Genomic DNA, 12,369 nt, shown 5'->3' on the forward strand with positions numbered 1-12,369 from the left:
TCTTTGCAGAGCAAAAGCAGAGAAATCCCTGTGGGAAACTGGGGTAGCTGCCTGGTGCTTCTCTGACCAGACTCCTTGGATATGTTGTATTTTTCTACACCTAACCCATCTAATCCTTCCAAGGACTGGAGGGCGACTGACAGTACCCTGCTTTCTGCCTGGGTCTTCTTTAACTTTATCTCCCAGAATGAGCCTAGTTTGATTTTCCTCCTGGAATTCCGGAAAAGACCTGGCTCTGAATCTCATTCTCCCCTAGTCGCTGGCCTGCTCTTCAAAACATCTTTCCCTGATCAGCCTGCCAGAAGCGTTCGTTGCTCTTGGACCCTGCGCTGATGCAGCAGATCTGCCCACGCCCTCCCTGAGCCTGGATTCTGTCACCATGGCTGGCTTCCCATGATGCTAGTTCAATCCGCAGTTGCCCTGCATTCCTGCTAGCCCGTCTCCTTGTCCCTGGATGTGTCTGCCATCTTTCCAGCACGGCCAGCAGCCAGCCAGTCTCTGCTCAGCTGGATGGGCATGGGAGCTAATCGGTTGGAAACATGGACTCTAGGACACAATCTCTCATTTCCTTGTGGTCTTCAAATGTGGATATAAAATATTACGTAGGTGAGCATGTCAAAAAGCTTTCTTCAAGTGGTCCATGACGCACAAAATGTCACAAGTCAGTGGGTGAGAGTCTTTCTCAATACCCCTGATATCACAAGACACCTCTGCGGTCAAAGGTAAGACTGCGTCTTATTCATCTGTATAGCAGTTGTTTCTAGCCCAGTGTCTGAGACACAGTAGGTGATCATTAACTCCCCACGGGGTGAATACGTGGACAATACATAAATGGACCAAAATGTGGCACATCCTGAATCTACTGGGGCAGGAAGGAGCTCCCTCTCCAAAGCCCCTGTGGATGAACATGTATCTCTGCACAGACATTTTCAGTGACGAGGAGTCCCTCTTCCGTAAGACAACTCATTACGCTGCTTGTCCTGTACAGAGCTGAGTACTATTCTTCTTCAGCTTCTGCCCTTGGCTTAAGCTTTGGCCTGGGAGGCGACCCAGGATTCATTCCACTTCCCGGTTCTTTCGAGGGACCACTCATATCAGCAGTGAAGACATCACCTTCTCAGCATCTGCCAGTGCGAATGACATTTGCTGTACCCAGTCAGGCCACTCCCAAGATGAGTAGAGGGGTAGTCCCCACCCTCTGGGAGGTGTCAGCCTCAAGTGGGTCACCCACACAATTCTTTTGACATAACAAAGAAGGTCGGAACAAAAGAGTTTTCGCATTCGTATCAACTGGTCACCTTCATTTACAAACAAAAATGCTGATGTCCAGAGAGGGAAACTGATGCCTGGGGTCATGCATCTGGAGCCAGAACCCAGCTCCCCCGCCCCCCAGCCCTATAGTCCTTCTGTGCTCTGCAGCCTCCTTCCCGCTGCTCTTGGAGCCACACGTAGGAGTGACCGGAGTCCCACCTCTCCTGACACGTTCCAAATATATGCTCCCGTGGGATTGTCCGATTTTCCTTGATCTCCCTGGGTTTGGGCTCCTTCTCGCTTTGCTGAAGTGTAGGAAGTCTTGCGGGGTCAACCCTTAACCTTCTGTGGATGTGCTCTGGGCTACCAACTTCGATGCAGTTTAGGCTAGTGTTTAAGACATAGCCTCTAGAGCGAGATTGTCTGGCGTTCAATGCTGGTTCTGTCACTTCTGAACTATGGGATCTTGGGCAAATTACTTGTCTGTGTCTCAGCTTCTTCACTTATGAGATGGGATAAATTAGGACCTAATTCATAGGGCTGCTGTTTGAAGCTTGAATGAGCATGAAGTATTTAACTCAGTGCTGGGTAGGTACTAGCTCTTGTGAATGCTGACTCCCATGCTGATTTTTTTGCACTTGCTGCATGGAGCCAGCTCACCTATACCAAGGACGACTGCTAAGTGACCTCAGCCAGGTACCCTTCTGTGCCACAAGGAAAGGTCCCTGACATATCTGTAGGAGGCTTTGCAGGGTCTTTTGTCTCTGAAAAAAAACCTGGGGTCCAATGATGTGTCTAACAAACCCATTCGAGAAGGCTGCTTCTGCTGGACAGTGTGTACAGTGTTTAGAGTCAACATGGGCTCTGAGCCCAACTGCCTGGGTTCACATTTCAGCCCGACCATGTTCTAGACATCAGATCCTGGGCAAGTTTCTTTCCTTCTCTTTGACTCAGTTTTCTTGTCAATGAAAGGGGGTGGTGACAATACCTGCCTCTGAACACTGTGTGAGAATTAAATAAGAGAACACATGTGAAGGACCTTATTGATGTCCAGTAGTATATCGTTGTTAGCAGTGGTATTAGCTAATATTTTTTTAAGCATTTAGTGTGTGTCAGGCATTGTTTTAAGTGCTTTGAGGTATATTGATTCATTTAATTTTCACCACAACCCTATGAAATAGACACGAGTTTTATCCTTTTTTGCCAGTGCAAAAACTAAGGTATGGAGAAGTTAAGCAACGTGCGACTGAGATTCACAGCCAGGTGCTCTGGCTTCGGCGCTCATATACTTAGTTACCACTGCATGCCATGAGGATGTCACACATGATAGTTGTGGTTGCAGAACTTTCTGATTGATATTATAATGTGTGATGTATCTCAAGCAGGAATGAGACTGCCTGGAGACATCTTTCTTCAGAAAGCCTGAGCCAGCACTGGGGATACAGATTAGCATGGCGAAAAAGTGGGAGAGAAAGTGACCCCTGGCAGAAATTGACTACTAACCACTGACCATGTGCCCAGGTTGGCAGCCCAGGGGCAAACCAGCTGCTGATGCCATCTCCTAGGGAGCATCTGGCAAACTCTGCTCTCATGACTTGGAATGGTTTAACTATAACTATGCCCAAATTGGTGATGGGGAGAAGGGTGGACCCCAAACAGGGGCCAAGTAGCCTGGGCCCCCCTGGTCTAATCTCTGACTCAACGGGCATACATGGGTTTTCCTGATCTATCCTGAGTCTCATGCAGCACACCTTGGGCTCCAATCTATCAGCATTCACAACAAATCTCCGATCTTTTGGCCACTCCTGAAATGAAGTCAATCCATCTTTCTAGCCCTCAGCTTTCTGGGAACTTGGCCAACCAATATCTGTATCCTGACTGCTAAACTCACTCTGTGCAGCTCAGAAAACTGCCAGACCACCCTGCATGCATCTGAGCATGACCAAGGTCAAGGAAGCAGGTGACGGTCTTTGCTATTACTACCAATCCAGATGACATCTGTCATGCCTAGCACAGAGTAGGTGTTAAAGTTTCCACCATAACCAGCACACAGTAGGGGTCAAGGTTACCACTGTGCCCACTACAATGTTCAATGAATATGTTACGATTGTTGCACAGTAGAGCTATCCTGGGGAAGATGTTGAATAGGAGCTCAGATTGCAGGAAGAAAAAACACCTAGTCTGAGACAGTAGTGATTTGTGATGAGGTAGTGCGGGTGGAGGTGGGGATCCCTCCCAATCAGCCAGACACAATGATCGCATCTCCAAAGACAGTGCTCAAAATCCTCACCACACTAGAACCCATGGTCCATCACATGGTCCTTAGCATGTGGGGGCCCTGCCCAGGTCTCTGGCACCGAAGGCTCAGGGCTGAAGTGTTCTGACCTCCAGGTAAGCAGTGCTCTGTGCTCCAGACAGACGGCCATCAGCACTCTAGGCAGAGCCCTCAGGACTCCAGGAGGTAGCACTGAGGACTGTGGACATCTGTTGGGGCTGATGACTCCAGGGGGTAGTACCGGGTTTTCCTGAGGGTAAAGCCCAGCTCTTCAGGAAGCAGTGCCTGATACTGCAGGTGTAGTTGTAAATATTCCAGGAGGCAGTGTTCATGCAGGACGTACGACTCAGGACTCCAGGAGACGGTGCTGGGTATTCCACATACTCCACACGTCATGGGCAATTGTTCATGGAGACACATATTCTTGAAATGTGTCTAGTTTCTAGATGTCAGGGGCCTGGCCAAAACAGAGCAACCCCACCCACCCTTGCTGAGGGCCTGGTCGGTCAAGCCGATTTTGGATGACAAACCTGAACGAGTGGCCAATTCTGTGATCTGCATTGCTGGGTTGAGAGAAGGACCACACCTGAAGATCCTCACATTTCAGAGAATACACCTTCCTGCTTTAGAGTTAGGGTGAGGTTGGCCTGCAATGGGGAGATGCAATCCTTCTTATTGTTATACCTTCTGTACTGACAATTTTTCTTCTAGAAATATTCTCTGTATATATAATCCTTTTCTGCATCAATGATGGAACATTTAGTACCTTGGTTTTTTTCTTTAAAAAATTGATGTAGCTCAGCTGTATCTATATCAGCTGTGTCATCCTTTTACATGGGTACCAAATTTTCCATCGCATGATTTCCTATCCTTTATCTAACTGGTTCTTGATTTATTGACACTTATTTCTTGTCTGTTGCTATTACTACTAATCCTATAATCGTACATATCTTTAGCACAGGTGTGAGCATATATGAAAGATAAATTCCAAATGACAGACTGCTGGGTTAAAATATATGTACTGTTTTAATATTTCTTTGGGTACAAGATTTATTTATAGAAGGAGCAGTGGAAGTATTCAAAGAAAACTTACGTGTTTCGGTACCCCACACAGAAAGGTGAAAGGTAACCCAAGGACACACATGCTGCATTGGGAAGCCATCCTCATGGTTATGAGAAAGCCAGCCTGGGGCTTAGCTCTCACTGTCACCATCTCCCAGCACGTGCTAGCCAAAATGATACTCCACCATGCCAGAGTCCTGGGCCAGCATCTTGTGGAAGTTGGTTCCGTGGTGAAGAAGCTGGTTCCATGGTCACCCCATTCTTTAATGGATTATATCTACTCATCAGGCAATGGATCTCAGAGAAACCACAAGGTGGGGTCACGTGGGTCAGTGGCTAGTTTGTGCAATTTCCATAATACCCCAGTCATACTCTTCTTCGAGTGTAACTCACATCACTGCATTCAATCCCCCCTCCATCGGCTGTGGGCTGCTTTCTTGGGTTCTGAAGGAAGATTGGCCACCTTGTAGGTTCTGCAGTGCCGTTGGTTCCTCAGCATGTTCCCTCTCTCAATGGGATTTGATCAGAAAACATCTGGCAGAGTTCTTCAAAGCCACATCATTCTTGTCAAAGTGGTAAGACGTGGACAGTAGGTGCAGGAGGCGCAGAGCTCCAGGCTGGTGTGGGGTTGACAGAGGTCTCCAGTGCTCGTGGTTGTTCAAGGTGGTTGTGGCATCCTGGCAGGTGGCGGAGGAGAGGTAGCCTTGGGGACACTGAGGGGCTGGCCAGGGCTCAACCTAAGGATTCCTGAAGCAGGAATCGCTTCCATTCAGCATCTGACCCACTCTTTTCATTTTGATAGATGTCGCCAATTTCCCCGGAAAAGAACCTGCACCAATTTATGTTTCCACCAACAGGCACGAGGGTGTCTATTTCCCTACCCCATGCTGCTACTGTGTCTTACCAAATTTCTGTATTTTGCCAATCTGCTAGGTGAAAAATAATTTATCATTTTAAATGTGTATTTCTTTAATTATGAAAGGTGGTTTAAATATCTTTAAAATATGTTATTAGCTATCTGCATGTGTTTTCTCTGAATTTTCTGTGTTTTTTGTTTTGGTTTGATTTTTGACCATTTTTCCTGCCGTTGAGTTATTGGTCATTTTCTTATCAATCTCTAGGAGCTTTTGATATATTAAGTGGATTCGGCCTATGTTTGTCACATGAGTTGCAGATTTTTTCCCTCCAATTTTTTGGTTGGTTTTTGAATTTACTTTTGGTACTTTTTAAAGTTCAGAAAATTTAATTTTTCTACTCAAATGAATCCATTCTTTACTTTTTCAGCTTAGAGTTTGTCTTGCTTAGAAAGTCTGGCTCTACTCCATAGCCATAAAAAGCCTTCTATGTTCCTCTCTAGTATCTTTATGGGTTTATTTTTTTATATTGAAATCCTCATTCCATCTGGAATTTGCTTTAATGTGAGAAGTGAAGACAAGATCCAGCTTCACTTTTTTCCAGATGGCAAGTTCGTTGTCTCAACTCCCTTTGTGGAAGAATCCTTTTGGCCTGATTTGAAATACCATATTCATCATGTATGAAATTCCTGTGTATTCTTGGATTTCTATCTGGATTCTATTTTCCTTTACTCGACTGGCTTGTCTTAGTACCAGTTTTAAGTATTGTAGATTTTTATTATGTTTTAATATCTGGCAAGATTTGTCATTTTATTTATTCCTTTTTTAATTTCAGAATTTTTCTGTCTAGTATCACATGTTGGTTTTCCCATGTAGCCTTTAAATCAGCTTGTCTGTTCCTCACTAACCCCACCCCATCCCCCAAATCCTGTAGGTATGCTCCTTGGGATTACATGGCCTCATGAATATCTCGATTTACCAAGTAGAGAGCAGATTCTCCTGCCTGGAGAGGTCTGAACTCAAGCCTGCCTCAGGGGAAAACTTGTTGCCAGAGACCCCCACCTCTCTTCAAATCTTATGTTCTCAAGTGTTATAGGGGAAGAGTTTAATGGTTAAATCAGTTTGGAAAACCTTGTGTTAAAGTTAAACAATTTTTTCTTGATCATCCATTTAGTAGTTATTCATGGGCACCTGCCATATACCCAGTGTTGGGCCAAAAGTACCACAGGGAAGAAATCGGACACAGTCCTGCCGGTCATGGAGCTTATGACCTAGGTGGGGAGAAAGATGTTTCACAAAAACAAACTCTAAATATGCATTTCCTCGGGCTCATGATTGTAAGTGCAAAGGACGGAAGCCCAGGGAAGGTACTACGAGAATGAATGGTCAGGTAAGGACCTAACCTTCTCCAGCATGAGGACGGGTCTTGCTAAAGAAGTGAAGTTGAAGCGGGTTTCTTAGAGCTTTTACCAGGCACGGTAGCAGAGAGGACAGGGCAGAGTGTTTCCCAACTTTTTTGACTATGGAACTCCATTCCGGTGGTCTTTCTGGACTTGTTTTTGCAGGTGCTCTGGGGCAAACGCTAATCTTTTGCTCTGCTTCTAGGTCTGTAACCCAGACCTGTCTCCTCCGAGCCAGGTGTCCTTAGAGAGGTTGCTCATTGTTGACCTCATTTTTCTCATCTGTGAAATGAAGTAATAGGACTGCTGTATAAATTACCACAAACGTAGTGGCTTAGAACAACAAGTATTTATTCTCTCATAGTTCTGGATGCCAAAAATATGAAATCAAAGTGTCAGCAGGGCTGCACTTCCTCTGAAGGCTCCAGGGAAGACTCCTTCCTGCCTCTTCCAGCTTCTGGTGGCTCCAAGCAGCCCTTGGATTGTAGTGGCATTGCTCTGATCTTTGCCTTCATCTTCACGTGGCCGTCTCCATGGTGTTGGCGTCTTCTGGATGTCTCTTATAAGTACACTTGGCATTGAATTTAGGAATCACCTGATAACCCAGGATGATCTCATCTCAAGATCCTTAACTTAATTGCGTCTGCAAAGATCCTTTTCCCAAATAACATCACAATAACATACCTTTCTGGGGACCAGGACATATCTTCTGGAGGACCACAATTCGACCCACTACAGGGGCATCAGAGAACTTTTCTCAGAGACTTGTTGTAAGGGTTTGATAAAGCAAGCTGTGTAAATGTGCCTGTCTCAGAGTGGTGTGGATGCTAAATGTTAGTTTTCTCTTCACCTCTCTCTCCAGGTGTCGCTGCCCTGCAGAGGGTTTAGCATTACGGGGCTTTCACAATGACGCAGGAGGGGCTGAGGGTTTTCTTCTCCCACTCCACCACTACTGGAGGCAATTTCCTTTTAATGAGGAAATGGGGAGGGAACTGTCTCCTCCTCTTTCTCAGGGCTTCCCCTTTCTGAGTTTGGGACCCATGCAGGAGACATGTATTGCCTTTCCTGCCCGAGGGTCCCAGCCAGTTGCCCCACTGCAGTCTTGATCATCTCCAATGGGGACCTATCCTTATGCAGACATCTCTTCTTATCAGGTCATCAGCACAGATTTCCTGGGAGCCAAGGGTGGGAGAGCCTGCAAACCCTGCCTGAGACATTTCCCACTCCTCTGACAGCTCCTGGGAGACTCCCATCTTCAAAGAGCACCTTGATGTTTCCTCACCATCTCCTGGGTTTTCGCTGTGAAACAAAGACAGCCTCTTCACTTGGCTGACTTGCCTTGCGATGTGCTTGTCAAGCTGATGTTGAGGGGCATGACCTGGACACTGTTCAAGGGGAAAGAAATAAGCACATCAGGGACCGGCTTCAAGGCTCCCATGCCCTGGGGGAATGAATGGCCTTGTTTGGCATTCAGTTCTTCCAGGGACACTGCCTTCTCCTAGCTCCTGGCCTCCACAAAGGCAATCTCTATGTTTCTTGGTCCTTGGGCCCCTCTGTCCCTGGGCTTTTCTGCACCCCTGTCTCGTCTCCATGCCCTTCCTCCCACTGCTCCAATACCCCCCTCATAATGACAAATCGATGGTAATTGCTTAAATGCAGCTGTTCAATCCTCGGACTGTTGAGAGAGAACTTAATGTCCAAAGAAGTCCCCAAGGGACCTCATGCTGCTTGAATTATGTAAAGGTGAGCAGAGAAGGGTAAATTTCATATGCAGAAATCCTTTTTTGGCATTAAAGTTTCATGGAAAAAACTGAACCCGTAGACTCATATTTCTGGTCAAAGCTTATCTTCTTTCATTCAGTGCACATTTATTGGACACTTATTATGTACAAGGCCACAGTCTAGGTGCTACAGGAGAAAAATAGATTAATTAATCAGTCTCAGATATTTCCTGCAGGCTCCCTCACGTCCACATGCATACACCTTGGAGACAACAAGCTAGTCTGAGATAAAACTATACCCAGATGGGCATTATGTCCTCCATTCACTTATCCATCCATCCATCCATACACCCATCCATGCTTCCATCCATCCACCCAGCCATGCATCCATCCATTGACTTACACAGCAAGTATTTATTGAGTGTCTACTGTGAGCGCAGTTCTGTAATCGGCGCTGGAAGCACTGCAGTAGGTACAGGGCAAGGCATTGTTGGAAGGCAGAAGTAACGGCGGTTTTTAAGAATGGTCCTATAAAGGAGATGGTTTATAAACTGGCTCTTGGACAAATACAATTTGGGCAAATACAATGCTTCTGTGCATGAATGTAAAATACAAACAAGGTCAAGCCTCCCAAACCATTTCCATTTCTCCCCAGAATTTAAGTGCATTCCCAAGGTTTATGTTTATTTTCAAGGTCAGTTCCAGCTCTTTCAGGAATCTCAGCCCCACAAGCATTTCCTTTCTGGGCCTATCCTTTCCCTCTGCTTCATATGGACCTCAATGTGGTGCCAGCCTCTGATTCTTGATTTTTCCCAAGTGTCACCAACACAAAGCATTTGTGTATAGGTAGCAGCAGGCCCCTCAACCCTTTCTGGCTTATCCCACCCCAAACCAGCTTGCAAATCCAAAGAGAGGTAGGGTCCGTGAAAAAAGTGCCAGCATACCTCATCCCCATGTGGATCTCATCAAGAAGAGAGCAGCATGGAGATTAATCTTCCCATTGATAGGAATGTAAGCCCCTCAAGAGAGGGTGTAGTTTGCTGATCTTGCTCAATGCTAATTATCCCAGGACCTAGATTGGGGCCTAGAACAGTGCCTGGCACATGCTAGGGACTCAAGATATATTTGTAGGATTTGTTGAATGAGTTATGCCACAGCCCACCCCCTTAAAATATTACTGGAAACAAGGGGAGCATAACTGTAGCAGCAGCAATGGCCTCGGCACAAAGCTCTCAGCATTATCCTGTCACATTTAGAATAAAATCCAAAGTTCTCCATGGGATGGTCCCCTGATGCACGGCTCTAGCCACGTGGGCCTTCTTGCTGCTCCTTTGACCATGCCAAGCACGTGGCTGCCTCAGAACCTGTTGCAGAAGCCATTCCTCTGCCCGAATTGCACTTCTTTACCACCCCACAGGCTTACTCTCTTGCCTTCTTCAGGTCTCTGCTCAGATGTCACCTCCTGCCTCATTTTCCTCAGTACACGTATTACTGCCATTTTCTTAAACATTATTTATGGATTGTCTCTTCCCTTTGAGAATGGTAACTCGTAAGAGCAGGGGCTTTGTCTGTTTTTATTCTCTACTGTATTCTTGGTGTTGAAACCATGCTTGGCACACAGAGGATACTGCATAAACATTTGCTATTGAATGAATGAATGAATGGTGATAAATGAACACGGGCCCTACCACAAAGCTATTGATGAGGGTGGAACTCAGTGGAGTCCTGTAAGAGGAGGCAAAGAGGTCATTACTTGAATGAGGAGGAGACAAAGTATAGATGAGCAGCTTGGCAACTAGATCAAGCCCTATAGAGGCAGATCAATTAGACCACGAGCAGTTGTCAAGAATGGTGAGAAGGTATGTAAGACCCCCACTGGTCCATGAGGTGCCTTTTTGTAACTGAGAGAAATGGTGCCCCTTCCTGTAAGTGGATATAGCCTTGTGCAGGGGGTGCTGCGTGGTGAGTCAGCATTCTCAGCTGACACCCACCCCCACGTGTGGGTGCCTTTGTGCAGGGCACATCTTGATAACCCTACCTGACAGTCTCTGGGCATTGGTCAGTCAAGGTCTTGTTTGGGATAAATTTGAGTGCCCACCATGGCATTTCTCTGTTGCCAAGTTTTGGGGAAAAAACAACTACTCTGAGTTTCAGCTTGGTAAAAACAGTTGGCTCAAGTCACAGGGCAACGAAAGGGCAGAACTGTGATCTGAGTTCCTTGCAGTCAAACGACTCAGTGTGTGGACTTGCTCCTCCTCTTGCTACTCAAAAGTGTGACCTGAGGGTCAGCTACATGGGCATCACCTGGGAGTTTTAAAGAAATGCCGTTTGATCCAGACTATGGACTCAGAATCTGCATTTGAACAAGATCCAGGGGATTTTGGGACACATTAAAGTTCGGGAAATAGTACCCTCTATTGCTTCTGGATTTTATGCTGTTCTCTCTATTACTTTTCTGTTCAACTTGAGGCTGGGTCACCTCTGCTTTGTCCATCCGGCCTGTCAACAAATGTCCACATGGCCAGCCAGCTTGGAGCTCTAAAAAGAGCGCTGGACGTTTACTTGTGTTTCAATGTGCAGTGTTGGACAAATCTTTCATTTCTAAGAGCATAGGCTGACCAATCTAGGGGAAACAAAGGAATAATGAACCAGCACTTTCATGGGCTCAGATAACATGATGGATGTGGAAGTGCCTTGTCAATTGTAAAATTCTAGCAAATGCAAAGTGTTATTGCTCTCACATAGTGTAATATGAAGGCTCTTGGCAGAGACCACTTATCTCTAGAATGCTGCTTCAACAAATTAAAAGGAAGGAGAAAATTAATGGTCTGGGGTCAGCAGACCCCAATTAGCAGCCTGGAGTAGACACAGGCATCTACAGATTCATTTAGCTTATGGGGTAACTAGTTGGCACCTGGGGGCTTCACACAGAGCTTTGATCATGAGGTTAGCTCCAGTCCAGGGAAACCTTGAGGGGAAAGGTGGGCAAAAGTTAGGTGGGACATTTTCCAGGAAAGGAAACTTGTAAAGGTACCATGTGTAGTGAGTTATCGGGAGGGGAGGAAGGGCTCTGCAGACAAATGGCTTGTTTCCTTCCGCGCCTGACCACTGCTTGGCTATCACATTTTTCATGTTGCGTCCACAGGTTCCTTGCCACATGGAAGTGGTCAGTAACATTGGAGCCACTTGGCTGGTAGGGAGCTTGGGGCATGCCATTTGCTAGGAAACATGAGCTCAGACCACAGCAGTGTTCTTGGGAATTCAGCTGGGTTCTACTGACATTACTGCCCACCTCTGTCAAGTCTGGGCACATGTGAGTATTCAGTAAATTCTCAAAGAACGAAGAAGTGAATGAACAAATGAATGGAAACTTTGCTTTTAAGAAGCGTTCTCAGTCTCAATAAGACCTGCCCTAATCGTCCTATTTTAAGTTTATGCTCACCCAGCTCTGCTCCTCTCCAGGACCCTGCTCTTACTCTATTGCTTTTTCTTTCTTTTATTTTTTTTTTTGTTCATAGAATTTATTCTCTCTTAACATACCGTATAATGTACTTATTTATCATTCACTATCCAGAACGGAAATCCACTAGAACATGGCTCTTTATCTCTTTTAATCTGTTGATACATGCCTAAAACAGGGCTTGGCACATAGTAGATGCTCAACAAATATTTGTAGAATCAAATTGAATTAAATGAATTAGAGAGAGTGTTAGCCTTAAGCTCTTGTCTGGTTCTGCCATCAAATTATTGTATAACCAGGGTGCATGCCTTCTCCTTTCTATGCCTCAGTTTCCCCATCTGTACAG

The sequence above is a fragment of the Rhinolophus ferrumequinum genome, chromosome 9 (genome assembly GCF_004115265.2).
Source record: "Rhinolophus ferrumequinum isolate MPI-CBG mRhiFer1 chromosome 9, mRhiFer1_v1.p, whole genome shotgun sequence".
NCBI lineage: Eukaryota > Metazoa > Chordata > Mammalia > Chiroptera > Rhinolophidae > Rhinolophus > Rhinolophus ferrumequinum.